Source organism: Corythoichthys intestinalis, chromosome 5 (genome assembly GCF_030265065.1).
Source record: "Corythoichthys intestinalis isolate RoL2023-P3 chromosome 5, ASM3026506v1, whole genome shotgun sequence".
Classification (NCBI taxonomy): domain Eukaryota; kingdom Metazoa; phylum Chordata; class Actinopteri; order Syngnathiformes; family Syngnathidae; genus Corythoichthys; species Corythoichthys intestinalis.
The window spans coordinates 15,037,429-15,057,379 of record NC_080399.1 but is presented as its reverse complement, the minus strand read 5'-3'; positions in this window follow the sequence as shown (position 1 = coordinate 15,057,379).

Here is a 19,951-nt window from a genome sequence, read left to right as displayed (position 1 = left end):
ACATCACGATGGCGATGTTTAAACGATATATCGTTCAGGCTTATCACGTACAGTCATGGATGCACACAGAACAACATTTCCTCGCACATCGCAACAGGTGGCTGCACTCAGCTCAAATGTGCACCCGCAATCCTCACGCATCTCAAAACACTTAGCGCGTGTGACTCAAGACCAAAACAGGTAAGTAACTATGAGCGGTTACCATGGAAACGAATGCATAGGGGGATCCTTTCTAACATTTTCTATTCAAAATGCTCTTCGTACATGACTCCAATATTTTTCATTCTACATACTTTATGAGGCAATAACACAATAGTAACGCATAGACACTAAGGAAACTAACTTCAATCAGTTAGAACTCGTTAGATTGCTTGCTACTATAAACACTGTGTAACAAGACTGATTGGAATGCTAAAGGTGCATTCTGTTGTTAATGGAAAAAAAAATGGGATGGGCATAAAAAATCTAAAATGGCAGTTTAGGCTTTTAAAAACTTGGTGATCAGCCAGAAAATAGTGATTAGTACACTGCTACTCAATTGGATTAATGGCATTTTCATTTATTTCAATCACACCCTGAACACAATGTAGCATAACGATCTTTCTCGCTAATGATTATGCAAGTCTTCATGCTGTATTCCACGCACGACTCATGCTGGCTAATGTCTCCCATAGCAATGAGCAGCATAGGAGACAGGTGGCCAGCGACCTGTGAGAGCAAACCCCTGCCGATGCCGCACAGTGACGGCGACAACATGGACTGCCGTTGTATTAATTCAATTCCGTGGCGGTAATGTGGAAAATCCAGCAGCTGTCTGGGCTTTATATAGCATGGCCTGAGGCTGTGAGAACCTGCAGTGATTCAAATGGCACAAAGGCCTGAAATACAGTCCTGTTCTGTGGGCATATGGAACTCCCCAGCTTCCCTCTGCCTCACTGCTGCATGGCATCCCTTTTCCTTCATTTTGATTTTCTTCATTGGAATCTGCTACTGCTCAAATTTTTCCCCCCTTCCTTTTTCCTCGTCCATACGACTCAATTGGCCTGGTGCGCAACTTTCTGTACACTTGTCGCACTCGCGTGTCCTTGCGCTCTCATTCAGGTCTCTGTGGAAGGTGTCAGAGCATTGCCAAAAGAGCTTGAAAACAACATGGGGTGCGTGTAATGACAGAAAATCCAAGAGGGGCAACGAATGTTCTGGCGTTCTCCTAACCCGGTCATGAAAACCTAACCCTAACCTAACCCTTTATAGAGCGCTCATTTAACTCATTGGGCGCTCTAGACGTCTAGACCAGTGGTTCTTAACCTGGGTTTGATCGAACCCCAGGGGTTTCGTGAGTAAGTCTAAGGGGTTCGGCGAATGTAAAGAAATCCAGAGCCCTATTTTCGAATGCTGATTAAATGTAGGCAATGTCGCTTTTTAGACCAGGTTTTGGACTGGTTTGCTCCCAATTCACAGGCTTAATCCATTTCTTTTAACTGTTAGTCCTTGATCTGGTGGGAGGAGCAACTGGTTTGCTCAGTGGAAGGTTGACTCGCACTTTATATGAGAGAATACAACAGACCAATGGGCAGCGTGGTCTCAAATTTTGACCTGTTTATAAAGCATGATGTCAAAATTAGAAGAATTTTGAACGGGAATTTTCTACATTTTTAGCTTGCTAGCTTAGAAATATTGGTTTTGAATTTGACAAAAATAGCTTCATTATCTAGTTCTGAAGGGTTCGGTGAATCCACATGTGAAACTTATGGCGTTCGGTACCTTTAGCAATGTTGAGAACCACTCGTCTAGACATTGTTACTAAGAGAAGCTGATGTCAAGCAATAGACAACACCTTAGTATGAATGACCTTCATGTAAAAGACGGTTCCACAACGTATCTAAGTATGCAAATTGGGTAGTGCTTAAATGATGGAGAAAATAATGTTTAAAAAAATGACACCGCTTATGAGTGTAGCCATTGTGTAACAAACGTGATGGCAGTCGCGCCAAGCCCATACAGCACATAAACGCTGATACACTTGAAACCAGTGTTGTTTTCGTCAACGATGACTATAACAAAAATATTTTGTCAATGGTTGGTCAATGGAATTTTTTTCATGACGATGACGAAACTATAACAAGCTAAAAACGTGTTTTTGGAGACAGTGACATTTTATGTGTCGCTAGCCAGCATCGTAGCAACATCTAGTTGTGTCCCTCATGTGACGTGCTGCTGCTTTCCAGTCTCCAGGCTTGCACACACGGTAAGATTTGTTTTCTTACCATTGCCAGAGAGAATATGCAATGTTGCTTTAGCCTTTAAAGGTCTGTGCTGAGTGATCATCATACACTAAATGTAACTTGTAGCATTAGCATAGCATTCTTGTTGGAGTTAGCATTTGGCTAATGCTAATGGCAAGCGTCCTCATAAACTCTACGACAACTTTATTTACCTGCAGTTTTTGGTGTCCATGTGGATATAATTAATTGAAAATAATGTACTGTTTTCCAGCTGAGTGTGTATTATTAGGAAGTTAGCGTCGTCCTTATAGACGCTGCAATATGTGCTCGTCTGTCAATATTCAGTCGAAATAGTTAGAAACCTTTCATTTATTCATTTATTTTTGGAATACATTTTTTAATTTTACAGACGAAAACATTTTTAGTAAACGTCGACTAAAACTAGACAAAGTGAGTCTTGAGTTTTCGTCAACAAAAACTAGACGAAGACAAACAAATTTTGAGATGACTAAAATATGACTATGATTAATAAGTATTATCGTCCAAAGGACTAAGACTAAAACAAAAACTAAAAGGCCTGCCAAAAACAACACTGCTTGAAAAGAGGTAAAAAGTTGCCAAGAAAATGGGCACATACGATGTCTCAATTTCACGTGAAAACGATGCAGTATTGAGCCCAGGCCCAAGGGGAAGTGCAGTTTTACAAGGCGACAGCCAATAATGCACTTCCTTGACAATGTTTGTTGTTTTGAGTGTTTAGTAGCAGCGCATGCCTAGGGACGTGTGTGTGTAGGGTTGCCAACAGTCCCGGATTGCACGGGACAACCCGGAATTTAGGAAGTTCTGATTCAGAAGTGCTGACGTCATTGGAGCGAGAGCATTCCACTTACAGTATATGGCTGCGGAGCAAGCCCCGCCATCTAATCGTTTCGCTTTCGAGACCTGAATCAAAAGTTTGCGTCTTCGCCTTCCATTTTCACCGTCGCCATGTAAAAGTGGGGCCATTCCGCAACACAGTTGTTGCGTCTTGGTGTCGCAGCATTACCATGTAAATAGCCCCTCTGTCTGAGGCTGCTTCTGCACTAGGATGGATACTGGCCTTAAACGTGTAATTAGACTATACGTCATGTCGGCTATACTAATGTACCTCTTATCTCTGTAAATTCTTGCTCGGAGTAGTTAGCGGGCTAATATTATCCGCAGCTTAATATAGACGAGTGTATCTGTACAACAATCAGATACAAAAGAAGAGACGTCATGGATCGTGCTATCGCCAGTTTTAGTGCGGTATGACGGCATTGTAAACACTGGAGGTGGACGATCAAGACGTGGCATTCCTGCTCCTTGTTTCTATTCCACAGTCATTGTTTACAATTTTTCATCTGGAGTACAGAAGAGGTGTCAGGAACCTATGTCCCGCGAGTCATTTCTGGCTTATTTGATGAGTGCATCTGCCTCTCCGCCAACCCGTAATTTTTAAATGTGGTATCAGCCAGCTCGCTCGACTTGAACGAACTGTGATGAGCTGATAATGCATTCACACATTTTTCTTGAACCTTTAAACGTACGTCACAATAATATGCTTCAATTCTGTGCCCATTAGTGGTCCTCCCATCGTGGATTACACGGAGATGAGTGTTATTACAGAGCTAGTCTCCTACATTTAAGTCTCCGATCAGCCAGCCACGGGGCTGGCTCCTCCTAATTTAATGCCGACCGAACAGGAGAATATAAAAATGCAGAGAGGAAAACTAAACCACGAAAAGTAAACTGTTTTCGTACGCCATGTCACAAAGGCGCACCATCACTTTCATTTTCATGAAATTTTCGCCTGTCAAAACTGTCGCCACTTCCAGGAGCGCAACTGTTATGCACAAGCCCTCCTGGTTGCGGTTTCCACTTCCAGGAAATATATGCGCACCATATGTTTCTATTTGTTATTTTCCAAGTGATGAGTGTGCAACTGAGTATCGATTTTAACATCCCAAGAAACGATGTCAGGCTTTCGTTGTTGTTTTCTAAAGATTTATTTAAATCATAACTCAGTGACTGCTCGCAAAAACCGAATGTGCCCTCAGTCCCTTTACTCTAGCTTCCGCATGCCGCGTTCAAATGCGTTCACGAAAAAAAAAAACAGTGATCAAAAAACTGAGTTCCCGACCCCTGGTCTAGAAGATGTAGTAATTTCGAAATTTCCTGCCGACAAATAATGGGTTTCCGGTTCAGAGGTAAATTGTGCGGATGATGATGCAACACATGAAGCTGCTCCTCTCTACGCATGCGTAGTTTGCACAAATGCAGTCGTACCTTGCAGGAGCGGGGGGGGTCCTTAAGTGCACCTTAAACATGGTGTGGACAGGTATAGACCCCAATCACCAACGTCACACAATCACGTGACCGCTGTATTGTGCCTCCGTATTGTCAGTCATTGTGTGTTGTATTGTCAATGATCGTAGTTTGTAAAGATGGATTCACTTGCAAATTATGGAAGCCCCGGTGCTTTCAGATGTAAACTCATTGGATGAGTTGCATAGAAGCTGTTATTTGGAAAAGCTTCGGTCGATCCACTCGCCAGATCCATACTTGATGCCCAAACCGCTGTTTCCTCCCATCCGGTGCTTCAGAGCTCGTCCTGAGAGCACAACATTTCCAATCATACTCCAGTTTATGTCATGATGAGGAGTCGGGTACCCAAAATCGGCACCGGCCCGAATATAAACAGACATTTGGTCAGCTGACCGTCACCGTTGTCACGATTGCAAAATGAAATTTGATTGACAACGGGCCGGTGTGTGCCGATAAATAGCTGCCCCACGTGAAATGTTCCCCCTGCCGGGAGCGCTTATTTTATAACGCTTTATTGACGAGAAAACAAATGTTTTCATGGACGCATTACAGTAATGGATTTATGACTGTAAGATCAGTTTTGAATAATTAAATCACACAAAATATTAGTAATGTATTTTAGTAACAAATCGTGGACTGGGCCACATAACCATCTTTGAACAGAAATGTATTAGTCCCCAGGTTTTCACGACCATATCCCAATGACAATCACACAGGTATGACATTTATTAGTTCAAGTAGAGTAAAATAATACATATTCACGGTACAAGAAAGTCGTTTCCGTGTGGGTGCTCCTGTCAGGGGGGACGTTTCATGTAGGGCGGCTATTTTCGGCACAACACCTGTTGTTGCGCTCACCTTCTTGCTGCGCGACTGTGGCGACGAGGTTCGTAGTCTCCGTCTGATGATGTCTGCGATCGTGTTGGCATCATATTGATGTTTTCGCCGCTGTCTAATGGCTGTCGACACAAGCGCATCTTGGACCGAGATAAACCGTGCTGCCTTCGAGATTTGCCCTTTTAACAATAGGCACACAGCAACTACTAAAATGACCGTTTATCTTTTCTGTAACTGCAACCAACTGCCACACATGCCTTCACCATTTTGATTAATCAATGTTAACGATTGTCAGGAAGGTTTTTGGGTTCGTTTACTAGGCGGGGATTCCTAAGACAAGCAGAAAAACACGCAGTAATAGGAGGAATGTACGTAGCGGTAATATGTAAACACGATGAGCTGACGGACAATATGGCGGCACCAGCCAGGGGGCGGAGTTGTGACGTCACGTGATTGGGGTCTTTATAAATATTTGGAAAAATACCCCGGAGAAAATTATTTGTCCTTTTGTAGACGTAGCCTGACACTCAGACAAAGCCTGCTTTACTTCCTGGATCCATCAACGATTGTTTCTCCAAAAGCTGATATACAATGAGTAGCCAATGCTTGATGAGTAAGCATGACAATCTGAGTCATTCACACGTTATTGGCTAGCCAGGGCTTCATTGCTTGTTAGAGGGTTAAAAACCTGATTTTTAAGCCATATCCATTATTTGAAATACAATTATTGGTTTAAACCCTAATTTAAAACCCTAATCAGACTTTGGAACCCTAATCTCCCTTTTCGCAGGTTTAATGAAGTTTACTGAGGTGTGCTTTTTAATTCAATCAGGACAGCCATTTAATTGTCCCAACCTGACAAGCATTCCAGTGGATTGCAATCAGGATCTTTCATTCTTAATTGAAACCCAAATATGTGGCGGCTTCCTCATCGTCCTCCGCCTCGTCATTGTCCCCCGGCAGTCTCTTTCTGCGGTCCCTCAACGGCGAGCTGCAGGTCAGAGAAATGTCTTTGATAAAATGTCATGATGAGAAGAGAAAAATGTCACTCTTGTTAGCACTGAAACGTGACTTGAAGTTCAATTCGGATTTTTGCCGCACACAAATGCACACATACGGACTCACAAACGCACGCGCACGTTTCGTAACATCAGTAATAAACGTGAAATTCGTCTATGGGATGAATGTGCATGTTGATGAACACATGACACAAACACACTCAAACACAAAAGGGTATACTGTATTGAGACACGATGTGGAAAGTTAATTGGATTTAAATAAAATGATATAACTTAAAGAAAATTCGTTTGTACTTTGAATGTGTGCAATGTAAGGTTAATTTAAAATTTTCAGTGTGGGGTAATAGTCCTGCAAGCTGACGTCAAAGCAAACCACCATCATTTCAAACTCATGGCTGCTAATGATGGTGCTAAATGTCCAATCCATTTTGACTGGGAAAAGCTGTTGCCATCAATATACCAAAACATGACCATTCACCGCTAGTCCTCTCAGTTTAAATGAATTGAACGTTTATCGTTGTCAGTGGCAGGCAATGATCTTAAATACTATGAAAGAAATAATATAAAATTTGGAGTGCAATTGGAGCCATTACCATTATTTTTCTGTTTTTATCTATTTTCATTTTATTGAAATTGTTTTACCATTTTGTTAATTTACATTTTTTTCCCATTTATTTTGATTATATCATATCTTAATATTTACTCATAAAAATCTATTAAAATGAAGATTAATTAGAAAATGTATATATTATAATAATAAATATTAATTTAAACCTGGCAAACACATAAGTGGACATCACATTATGGGTCTCGTAGGCCACACCAAATGTCAATTTGATATGATCCTAAATGCAATACTGTATGTGGAAATTAGGTCTTTAGAGTGTGGCAAATAAGTATTTAGTCAACCACTAATTGTGCAAGTTCTCCCACTTGAAAATATTAGGCCTGTAATTGTCAACATAGGTAAACCTCAACCATGAGAGACAGAATGTGGAAAAAAAACCCAGAAAATCACATTGTTTGATTTTTAAAGAATTTATTTGGAAATCATGGTGGAAAATAAGTATTTGGTCTATACCAAAAGTTCATCTCAACACTTTGTTTTGTACACTTTGTTGGCAATAATGGAGGCCAAACGTTTTCTGTAACGCTTCACAAGCTTTTCACACACTGTTGCTGGTATTTTGGCCCATTCCTCTATGCAGAGCTCCTCTAGAGCAGTGATGTTTTGGGGCTGTCATTGGGCAACACGGACTTTCAACTCCCTCCACAGTTCTTGTTATCATTTTGATGCCACGGGGTGAAGAAGGAGTTGAGGCTACTATCAGTAACACAATGCGCCGCCAGGGACTCAAATCCTGCACTGCCAGACGTGTCCCCCTGCTGAAGAAAGTACACGTCTAGGCTCGTCTGCGGTTCGCTAGAGAGCATTTGGATGATCCAGAAGAGGACTGGAAGAATGTGTTATGGCCTGGACATGTACTTTCTTCAGCAGGGGGACATGTCTGGCAGTGCAGGATTTGAGTCCCTGGCAGCGCATTGTGTTACTGGTAGTAGCCTTTGTTACTGTGGTCCCAGCTCTCTGTAGGTCATTCACGAGGTCCCCCGTGTGGTTCTGGGATTTTTGCTCACCGTTCCTGTTATCATTTTGACGCCACAAGGTGAAGAGAGAGTTGAAAGTACGTGTTGCCCAAGGACAGCTCCAAAACATCACTGCTCTAGAGGAGATCTGCATGGAGGAATGGGCCAAAATACCAGCAACAGTGTGTGAAAAGCTTGTGAAGAGTTACAGAAAACGTTTGGCCTCCGTTATTACCAACAAAGGGTACATAACAAAGTATTGAGATGAACTTTTGGTATAGACCAAATACTTATTTTCCACCATGATTTGCAAATACATGCTTTAAAAATCAAACAATGTGATTTTCTGTTTTTTTTTTTTTTTTCCACATTGTCTCTCATGGTTGAGGTTTACCCATGTTGACAATTACAGGCCTCTGTGATATTTTCAAGTGGGAGAACTTGCACAAATAGTGGTTGACTAAATACTTATTTGCCCTACTGTAAGTGGACATCACATTATGGGTCATGTAGGGCACACCAAATGTTCATTTGATATTGCTAGAAACCTTTTTTTTTTTTTATTCATGGACTAAAGCTTTCGAAATTTATACTGTAGATGAAAACATTTTGAGAACTGTCGACTAAAATTAAAACAAAACGAAGACGAACACATTTTGAAATAACTTAAGTATGACAAAGACTAATAAGTATTTTCGTCTAAAAAAAATAAGATAAAAAAAGGGCTGCCAAAAACAACACTGCTGGGCACTGTTGTAAACGATCATAATCATCTTCATTTTCATTCAATTCGAATTACATTTTAGAAAATTTCACTGTTTATGTAAAGAAATAATCGCTAATTCGTTTTTGCGCCATGTTAACGCCTCCTCTGTCAACAATTAACTTTTCTGTTCCATTCACGCCTTATCCAACCTGACGTGGTAGCAAGCAAGGTATACCATGTTATTAACCAAAAAAAAAAAAAAAAAAACTTTTTCAGCATATATATTTAATCCCCAAAGTTACATACGCTATTGTTTCATCATGTTTTAATATAATACTTCCCGCGCCACTGCTTTTGTATCAGGATATTTTCATTTAATCAATCACGTTTTACATGTAAATTGCCTAATTCGTTCCAAGTTCTACTAAAACAACACATTGAATTTTATAATAAGAGTAAAACCAGAAATAAATAAGAGAAAAATAAGTTTGAATCATTCAATATACCTTACCTAACAATTAATACCTGTAATGAAGTAAATAATACAACTTAAAGAAAAAAAAAAAAATGCGGAACCTTACATTTCGAGTGAAACGATGTCCGAAAGCAGACGTGGTGGCAGAGGAGGAGGGCAGATGGCTAAAAATGTAGAAATTGGAAGAAAATTACAAAATGCTGTCCCAAGGGATACCAACAATAGACCAGTAGGAGAAGAGGATCATGTTACCGAGCATGATTGTAAAGATTCTGACCAAAAGGGAAGCATTACCTTTACAGCCTGACTTTTACTCTAATTTTTTTTGTAAGCGGGAATGATCTATTACAGTAGCCGTTGTCTTTTGTATTATGAAGTGAAAAAAAATCGTAATATTAAATGTTTCGTGTACTGAAGCTTTCTGATCTCGAGGTACCATACTGTATTTACAAATAAAATGCTACACCTAATTCAAAAGTATAACTTTGTACATTTGATTTGCTTTTTTTTTTTTTTTTTTTTTTTTTTTTTTTTTTATACATATGTCCATCTGCTCCCAGAAAATTTATTCCAAGGATTTGAATTGGCAGCATGCAAATGTCTCTGTGGTCTCTTTCCAGTAGACCAGCATTTGGTTCGCCGTAATTCCTAATAAATATTAATGTTTTTTTCTTTTTTTTTTCTTGGCACGATAATATATTTAACAGACGTTCTAGAGACTTTTAAAGAATCTTCTGTATCCATGACCTTAAAAGTAAGTTGGGACTCTTTTGAACTATCCCTTGTGGAGTGGTAAATATGATAAAGCAGTGTCAGCAAGGTTTTAAAACTTGGCCCATCCATCAAAAAAACATTTTATTCTGTCGTATTACATACTGGAACGTAAAAAAAGGCAGTGTTTTACTCATAGGATGACCTATAACTGTTATTACTGTAATTCAAGTCCTGTATGGAGTTTCTCCAGTTTAATAAACATCGATGTCCAAAATATATAACTGTGGTTCTTTTCTGGCTTTAATTGTTAAAGTTGGCATAACTCATAACTAATGTGTGTGTGTGTCCTCCCACGGCCAGGGGATACAATTTTTGACGGGGGTAACTACATTGGCAAGACACCGGTGGTGGCTCTGTTGTACAATTAGTGTCTTTAGTGGGGCAAATTGAAACTTTGCTCACCATTTTGGCAGTGCGCTCTGGCGTTTCATGGTCCACATTTTCAATCCTCGGTTCTTGCTCAGTAGTTGTTGTCACTGTTGAAAGCTTGGGTTTGAAATAAATACGTATATCCATTAGGGTTGTTCCGATCATGTTTTTTTGCTCCCGATCCGATCGTTTTAGTTTGATTATCTGCCAATCCCGATATTTCTCGATCAGATTGCTTTTTTTTGCTCCCGATTCAATTCCAATCATTCCTGATAATTTTTCCCAATCATATACATTTTGGCAATGTATTAAGAAAAAAATGAATAAAACTCGGACGAATATATACATTCAACATACAGTACATAAGTACTGTATTTGTTTATTATGACAATAAATCCTCAAGATGGCATTTACATTATTAACCTTCTTTCTGTGAGAGGGATCCACGGATAGAAAGACTTGTGACTTTGTATATTGTGACTAAATATTGCCATCTAGCGTATTTGTTGAGCTTTCAGTAAATGATACTGCAGCCATGCCCCAATGCATGATGGGAAGTGGAACCATGATGAGAAGTGGAACCATGACTGTGCGTAGTGCTAGCAATTGATATATCTTCTCTGCGTTGGGAAATAAAATAAGGTGATAAGAAAAACATCAAATGCTACCTTGCTTCCCCACATTGCTTCCCATGATATTTCTAATCATAGGGAGAGGGATTGTAAGGCTTTAGCCAATTAAAATAAGCCTCCAAAGGCTGTCAAAATTCACTCATTTTACGCTGCATTTTATCTCTCTACATAGGTAAAATGGCGCCATTACAGATTGAGTGCGACAATGCGTGAGTGGGTCGTGCTACGCATGCATTAATCGCGTTAAATTTAATAACCTGATACATTCAAAAAAACTTATTACCGCCGTTATCGGGATAAATTTGATAACCCTACCTTCAGCCTAAACTAAAGACTCTGGATGAGTGTAACATATTATGTCTGTAACGTTAAATACAATTAGAAAACGATGTAATCAAAAAAATATATATATTAAAAAAAGGCATGGCCGATATTTTTTTGCCGATTCCGATACTTTGAAAATGACGTGTTCGGACCCGATCGATCGGCATCTCTAATATCCATCTTGCCTCTTCGGTCCTGGGGTGGTTTTGGCTAAGCAAAGCAAATGACCGTCTAAGGTGCTAGTCACATGATCTGTTCCAAAAATAATTTTGACCCGTTGTAAAAATCTTTTTTTGTTCATTTCAATTCTTTGTTTTATTGCTTTACAACTTTTTCAGACAATATTTTACCAGAAAACTTTTAATTTTAAAATCATATATCGGAAAGTATATTACATGCAATTACATGCAAAATTACATTTTTCGGTCACCAGGGTGGCCTGCTACCCCCTATACTCTGCGTATAAAGTAAAGTATACTTTAACATTGGATTTCTTCATAAAATGTGTTTTTGTGAGACGTTCATCTTAGTCAGTGTCACATTTTCTCAAAGTCCATCTAATTAGAACTTGGTGCCGATATCATCCACATATCCAATTATACAGATTTCAATTAAAATCAGAACAGCACTAAACTGGAAAATGTCAAAACTTACTTTCATGGGTAAGATCTCCAAAGTTGGCATGCTGCTTCGATTTCCTGGATTTCACTTTTTAGGAGCTTTTAAAGCCTTTCTGGCCCCCAAAAAAGCATCTGTCTCTGCTGCGCTTTTATTGAGTGGCACACACGCGCACTAAATCACAATTTGTTTTAAGAGGCTAGGAAAACAGCATTTGCATTTTGCATTGCATTTTACTCTGTGTTATTTTTTGTTTTTGAATTTGTAAATAAGTGCAAGAGGAAAAATAATGAAGTTTGTCTTGGTTAAAAAAAGCAGTATAAAACAAGGTCTGAAATGTTTGATCAACTACTTGAATAAAACTGGGTATTATTGTGGACTTGGCGATCCGTATTTTTTTTTTTTTTGTAACTACATCGATTATTTAATACAGACAACCTAAATTCGTATTTTTTTCTTTGTAAAAACTACATCGATTATTTAATACAGACAACCTAAATACATTATGATTTAACAGACATGCTCATGGTGTAGCTAAGTGTACTTTGATGTCGCAGTCACAGAAATAAACTTATTTAGTCGAACTGACTGAAGAAAGACATGCGACATAAATTTGTGCATTGCATGCTCAATGCGTGTCAGGTGTACTTTGATGACGCTGTCATGCACAGAATCTTTACTCTTGACAGTGCATTATAAACTCCCTGCCGCTATAGTTCACTGAACTTGAAAATAAAACAAGACATTGGACATAAAATTTGCATATGGCATGATCAATACCTAGTATTACTTTGAAAGCTGCGCTTATTGTGAAAACGTTACATAAACTTGAGTTGATGCTGTCACGTAAATTATGTTTTGACAAAACATTGCACGATATTCACTTCGCTACTCTTTCCTGAACTCCAGAAGTTAAAAAACGAAAAACAAAACATAAAAGCCCATCGGAGCTAAAAATGGTATCCTATCTGGGGTGTTGCTTATACAGAAGTAAGTGCCTTTGTTAGAACAGTGCAGTATATGCTAGGCTCCGTTAAACTTAGGAAGAAGAAAGCATTGAAAGTAAAATGTACACGGCAAGAGAAGTTATATTTCTAAGAACACAATAACATCTCGTCTCCGTGAGTCATCACCTTATCATGGTGAAGGGTTAGCGTGTCCCAATGATCCTAGGAGCTATGTTGTCTGGGGCTTTGTGCCCCTGGGAGGGTCACCCATGGCAAACAGGTCCTAGAGGGCCAGACAAAGCATGACTCCAAAGACCGCTTATGATGATAAACACAAATGGAGTCAGTTTTCCCTTGTCCGGATGTGTGTTACTGGGGCCCCCCTTTGTAGCTAGGCCTGAAGGTGAGGCTCGAAGGCTAGTGTCTGGTGGCCGGGCCTGTTCCCATGGGGTCCGGCCTGGCACAGCCCGAAAAGGAAACGTGGGTCCCCCTTTCCATGGGCTCACCACCTGTGGAAGGGGCCAAAGGGGTTAGGTGTGTAGGGAGTTGGGCGGCAGCCAAAGGCGGGGGCCTTGGCGGTCTGACCCCCAGCTACAAAAGCTAATTCTTGGGATGTGGTAAGGGCTGTTCGGTCCCTGTATGACCGGTGTCAGAGTTTGGTCCGCATTGCAGGCAGTAAGAATTCGTTCCCAGTGAGGGAACCGACATTTGTCAGTGATTCTGTTCATAACTTTTATGGACATAATTTCTAGGCGCAGCCGAAGTGTTTAGGGGGTGGCCTCAGCATTACATCTCTGCTTTTTGCAGATTATGTGGTGCTGTTGGCTTCATCAAGCCGTGACCCCCAACTCTCACTGGAGCGTTTCGCAGCCCACTGTAGAGCCGTTTGGATCAGCACCTCCAAATCAGAGACCATAGTCCTCAGACGGAAAAGGGTGGCGTGCCCTCTCAGGGTCGGGGATGAGATCCTGCCCCAAGTGGAGGAGTTCAAGTATCTGGGGTCTTGTTTACTAGTGAGGGTAGGAGGGAGTGGGAGATCGACAGGCCGATCGGTGCAGCTTCTGCAGTAATGCGGACTCTGTACCGATCCGTAGTGGTGAAGAATTTACCAGTCGACCTACATTTCTACCCTCACCTATGGTCACGAGCTGATGGTCGTGACTGAAAGGAGAACATCCCAGATACAAGTGGCCAAAATAAGTTTCCTCCGCAGGGTGTCTGGACTCTCCCCTAGAGATAGGGTGAGAAGCTCGGTCATCTGGGAGGGACTCACTGCCGAGCCGCTACTCCTCCGCGTTGAGAGAAGCCAGTTCATGTGGCCCTCGCCTCCCTGGAGAGTTGTTCCAGGCATGTCCCACTGGCGGGAGGCCCCGGCGATGACCCAGGACATGCCGAAGAGACCATGTCTCTCGGCTGGCCTGGGAACACCTTGGGATCTCGCCTGAGGAGCTAGTTGAAGTGGCTGGGGAGAAACTATGATGCCAAAGTACTATATTTATGAGACTTATAGGGCATCATTTACTGAAGGCAACAGAAGACATGGCGGACTTTATCCATAGCAGCACCACAATAATGGTATTTCCAATAAAAGTACCCATTCAGGATCGGTTTTTCATGACGTTAGCGATGACGAGAGCTACTGAGAAATATTATTTAAAATGAATCCTTATATGTTTGAACCGTAGGCGTCAGATGACAACGATTTATTCAGCACAGAAGAAGGTGGTGATGGCGCCGATTGGCGGCTCGACACTTTACGAAAGGAAGAGTGGTAATCCTATGTCTAGCGTCGTGATTTTTCTCTGAATCTTTATTTCCCCAGTCATTTTGTAATGCAAATATCAGTAATTGCAAAAACAGGCAAGTAGTTATATCGATCTAAGTAATAAATGTATCAAATTCACATGAATAGATGACCTGTCAGCTATTCTATCAACTTAGCAGCAGCAACAAAAGCAGGTCGCACTTCAACGAACAGGCAGTTGGTTTTGCCCTCCCATATCAACAGAATTGCATCAAATTATAGAATCAGAAGAGCCAGTAATGGTCTACTTACGTCTTTGAAAAACCAAGGTTGTATTTTCCTTGGCTTTCAAAGCTGTCGTCGCTGAAATGTTGAAAACAAAGAAGCAAACGAAAGCTTGACTCTCACAAAAGATGTTCAAATCCTTGCAGAATAGGTTTTTGGGGCCACTGATGGAGTCTCTAGCCTTGTGCTACACATTGAGACGGAATGATGAATCTCTGGGGTAAAATCCAGAAAATCTTTGAATATATGGCATGGATAGTGTAGTGCTGTACTTCCGTATTGGAGTGCTGGCGAGGTGTTCTGTAAATTATGTCATCAGTTAGCAGCCGGCAGCGAGGCGCGTCCCTCGTTGCTAAGGTGTTGCTATTGCAGTAACTCAAAAACTACGTAGTGAATTCAAAAATATTTTTGTAATGAGTTTTGACACAGCGAATGATGCATTCATTACAATTAAACAGAGTAAAACGCTCAATCTTCATCTGCCCGTTAGCTTTGACCTGGGCACACAGTTAAAATTGAAAGTGGACATTTTTTCAAATATGCTAAATTAATCCAGAAATGTTCTCATATATAACCCAAAGTGATGTGGTTCACAAACAATTCTGTATCATTATCTTACCTTGCTAGCTAGCTAGTTATATTCAGATTCCGATGTTCAATTAAAAGACATTTATGTACGAAATCTTTTACTAATTCTGCCAGTGTTGACCGACAGTGATCTCAAAAGCTCCGAGGCGAAACAAAGCGCCTTCAGCATCTCTCAGCAAGCAATTAGCAAACAATAACAACTCCATGTGGCGTGTAATTAGTGACGGGGATCAACCACGCATTACGGCGTCCTGACCTCAACAAGTACCAAGAAAGTCAATTTAGATAGTGGGTGTTGAAGCAATGATTCCCCCAAATCTATGTTAAATCCCACAGACCTCACAAGGCACCAGCCAGCATCAGCTCTAATAGTCTTAAGAATGATAAAATTAGCCCAAATGGCTGCTATTTTCCCTGGATGCTCATGTTTACATCAAGACACTTTTGTCTAATGAAGGGCATTAAAGCGCGCCATTGTTTACTTGCCGTTTAAATCCACTTTGACTAATCCGAAAGAAACTTCGGCTTTCGTTATTTCCCTTGGCGAAAACTTATGTCCACAAACACAATTTCATATTAACCCTAATGCACAAGTTGTTGTTAACTACCAAATGCGTTTTTAGGCAACGTATTTTGAATTTTTGCGATACGAAGGTGAAAAATGGTGGACTCTGCTGTCCAGACTGTTTACGAATTTATAACTCGTAATACATGCTAAACATAATGGGTCAATAAAACTGTTTGTTTACTGCATGAGTTCATTCAGGAGGTCAGAGAGTTAAAGAAAACAGACCTTTGAAAACTGAATGGAATGACCATTACAGTGGCACCTCGACATACGATCGTTTAAACACACAATCATTTCGCCATCCGACGTAAAATTTGACTCGCCATTTGTTTCTATATTCGACGACATGCTTGAAATAAGACGATTTAAGACAGTGCCGCAGTTTCTTTGTTTTCCGGCAAGACTGACGCACAGTGAATTTTCTTGTCGAGAAATCAACACAGGTTCCAAGAAGTTTAGTGCAGGTGGTAAAAAAAGGAAAAAGGTCACGGTTACCATTTAAATTAAGATGGAAATGATAGGAAAATATGAGTGTGGTGTGCTCATACGTGAAATGGCTCGACAATACTCCTCCGACCTCTGTTCGCCAGTCTTTATAAGTTAAGGTGACAATTATTATTGTGGTACCATCACCAAAAAGATCGCCAGTTTCGTCAGGTTTTTAATCATTTATTTCGGAACTTGTGCAACACAACAAACCTACTGTCTGCTGCAGTTGATGCCAGCAAAAACAGAATGTTAAAAGAGAAAGTAAAATCTCAGCTGCACCTTTCTTACTCTTGCACGTCAGCCACGCAGTCTGTTCAGGTACAGCATGCAAAACACATCCGCCACTTTAGAACCCAATTCATTATATTAATACAGGAATTATTATTATTATTATTATTACCGTATTTTTCGGACTACGTCGCAGTTTTTTTTCATAGTTTGGCTGGGGGTGCGACTTATACAGTGGTGCAAATAAGTATTTAGTCAACCACCAATTGTGCAAGTTCTATTTGAAAAGATTAGAGAGGCCTGTAATTGTCAACATGGGTAAACCTCAGCCATGAGAAACAGAATGTGGAAAAAAACAGAAAATCACATTGTTTGATTTTTAAAGAATTGTAAATCATGGTGGAAAATAAGTATTTGGTCAATACCAAAAGTTCATCTCAATACTTTGTTATGTACCTTTTGTTGGCTATAACTGAGGCCAAACGTTTTTTCTCAACCATGAGAGACAAAATGTGGAAAAAACAAAACAGAAAATCACATTGTTTGATTTTTAAATGATTTGTTTCCAAATTAGTGGAAAATAAGTGTTTGGTCACCTACAAACAAGCAAGACTTCTGGCTATCAAAGAGGTCTATCTTCTAACAAGGTCTAACGAGGCTCCACTCGTTACCTGTATTAATGGCACCTGTTTTAACTCATTATCGGTACAAAAGACACCTGTCCGCAACCTCAGTCAGTCACACACCAAACTCCACTATGGCCAAGACCAAAGAGCTGTCGAAGGACACCAGAGACGAAATTGTAGACCTGCACCAGGCTGGGAAGACTGAATCTGCAATAGGTAAAACGCTTGGTGTAAAGAAATCAACTGTGGGAGCAATTATTATATAATGGAAGACATACAAGACCACTGATAATCTCCCTCAATCTGGGGCTCCATGCAAGATCTCACCCAGTGGCGTAAAAATGATAACAAGACCGGTGAGCAAAAATCCCAGAACCACACGGGAGGGGCTAGTGAATGAACTACAGAGAGCTGGGACCACAGTAACAAAGGCTACTATCAGGAACGCAATGCACTGCCAGGGACTCAAATCCTGCTCTGCCAGACGTCTCCCCCTGCTAAAGAAAGTACACGTCCAGGCCCGTCTGTGGGTCACTAGAGAGCATTTGGATGATCCAGAAGAGGACTGGGAGAATGTGTTATGGTCAGATGAAACCAAAATACTTTTTGGTAGAAACACAGGTTCTTATGTTTTGGAGGAGAAAGAATACTGAATTGCATCTGAAGAACACCATACCCACTGTGAAGCACTTGGCGCTGCAAAGGGACCAGGACGACTGATCTGTGTAAAGGAAAGAATGAATGGGGACATGTATCGAGAGATTTTGAGGAAAAATCTCCTTCCATCAGCAAAGACATTTAGGATGAGACATGGCTGGGTCTTTCAGCATGACAATGATCCCAAACACACAGCCAGGGCAACAACGGAGTGGCTTCGTAACAAGCATTTCAAGGTCCTGGAGTGGTACAGTGGGAGACGAGAAAAGAACAGTCTGTTCACTGTCTCTAAATATGTTTGCAGCGGACAGCAGGAAGCCAAATCAGTTACAACGTCTAACATTGATAAGCCACTTGATTTTTGTTTTTTCCCAGCAAAAATATGCCAAATATTGCCAACAAACGTCCCAACGAGCACTGTTATCATCATAATAAGGTCGTACATCGAGTTCAGTGCAAAATAACCCCACATCATAGCAAAGGAACTGATACTGCCTGCAGCAAAGATAAACTGTCCCTTTGTCTAATTAACACAAATGTCATTTTTTCCTATTAATGTTTTTATTTTTTTTAAGTCAATTTGTTTGGCATATTGTCCTCATGAGTTGATGTTGTTATCCAATTTGAATTGATAATTATTTATTGATTTTATAAAATTTTATTTTTCAGTATCAAATGGTCAAAAAATGTACCTTGAGTGGAATTTTGCAGTTTTTAAAAAAAAAATTAATTCAGGCAAACTGATGCGCTTTAAGTCTTCTGTTCCAAACAATGTTAATGAAGTTACACTTTATTGTAAGTTGATCTATATTACTTTTTTTCTTTAACCCTTTAACACCGAACGTGTCTGCAGCGACGCGTTTACGCATGTCGTCTTTGAAGCTTCGTCATGCTGTAATTATGTCACCCACGTGCCCTTGGTCTCATTTGAAAGTACGGAAGTTGATGTTCACGCCAGTTTTTATTTGAAGTCAGTCGACCGAGAAAAACGGGAGATAACGTCATTTGAGTTTTATAGTTGCACTCATAAATATGCATTAAAACGCTGCATGGACCATGCACCTATCTCCATATTTTCATCATTTCTTGTCCTTTTTCAAAACCGAAAGCAGCACAAAAGACTACATATCCCAAGAGCCATTGTGATGTCAAGAAGGACGAACCGAATGTGGACATTTTTAATACATTTCTGACCGAAGCGCCACCTAAGGAAAAGGAGGCATGCTGAAGCAAGCAACGGCCAGTTTGAGCGAGCGACTTTGAAACGTGCAGAATGAATCTAAAACTAAATTTAGCGCAAGCTAATGCATTATTTCATTAACTCAAGGAAGAAGATGAGCCGTATTTGTCGTTTTCCTGGGATGAGTCGGCGCCTCTGCGAGTAGAAGTGGCAGCAGCGCGCAAACGGCGAAAGAGTAGGCTGTGTGACGTTGTGTGTGACGCAGCTCTGTGACCTGTTCATGCAGAAGCTTTATTGAGTTCGCAAAAAAAAAAAAAAAAAACTTTATTGGGTCGTATGCCAGAAAAATTTGAATTGAACTGAACTACTTGTCAATATTTTTGAAAATACTTTTTTCCAATGTTATATATATTTTTTCTTCACTATAATCTTTTCAATTTTTATAAAGATGAGTGTTTGAGAAGCTTGGTTGCATGTACGTATATACTTTAGATAAGGTGATGGGTATAATACCTAAATTCACAAAGAGATATCCTCCAAAACCTTTTAGTGTTAGATGATATAATTTTTTTTCTCACTATTTTGCACTGTATATAACCCGTTTTGACCATAGTATGTGTAAAGGTCAAAAACGCCTATGACCATACTTGCTGTTTGTGTTGATAAAACTATTCAATCTTATTTTTTTCTATTGAATGTTTATCTTAACAAGTAGAATAAATATTATCAAGCT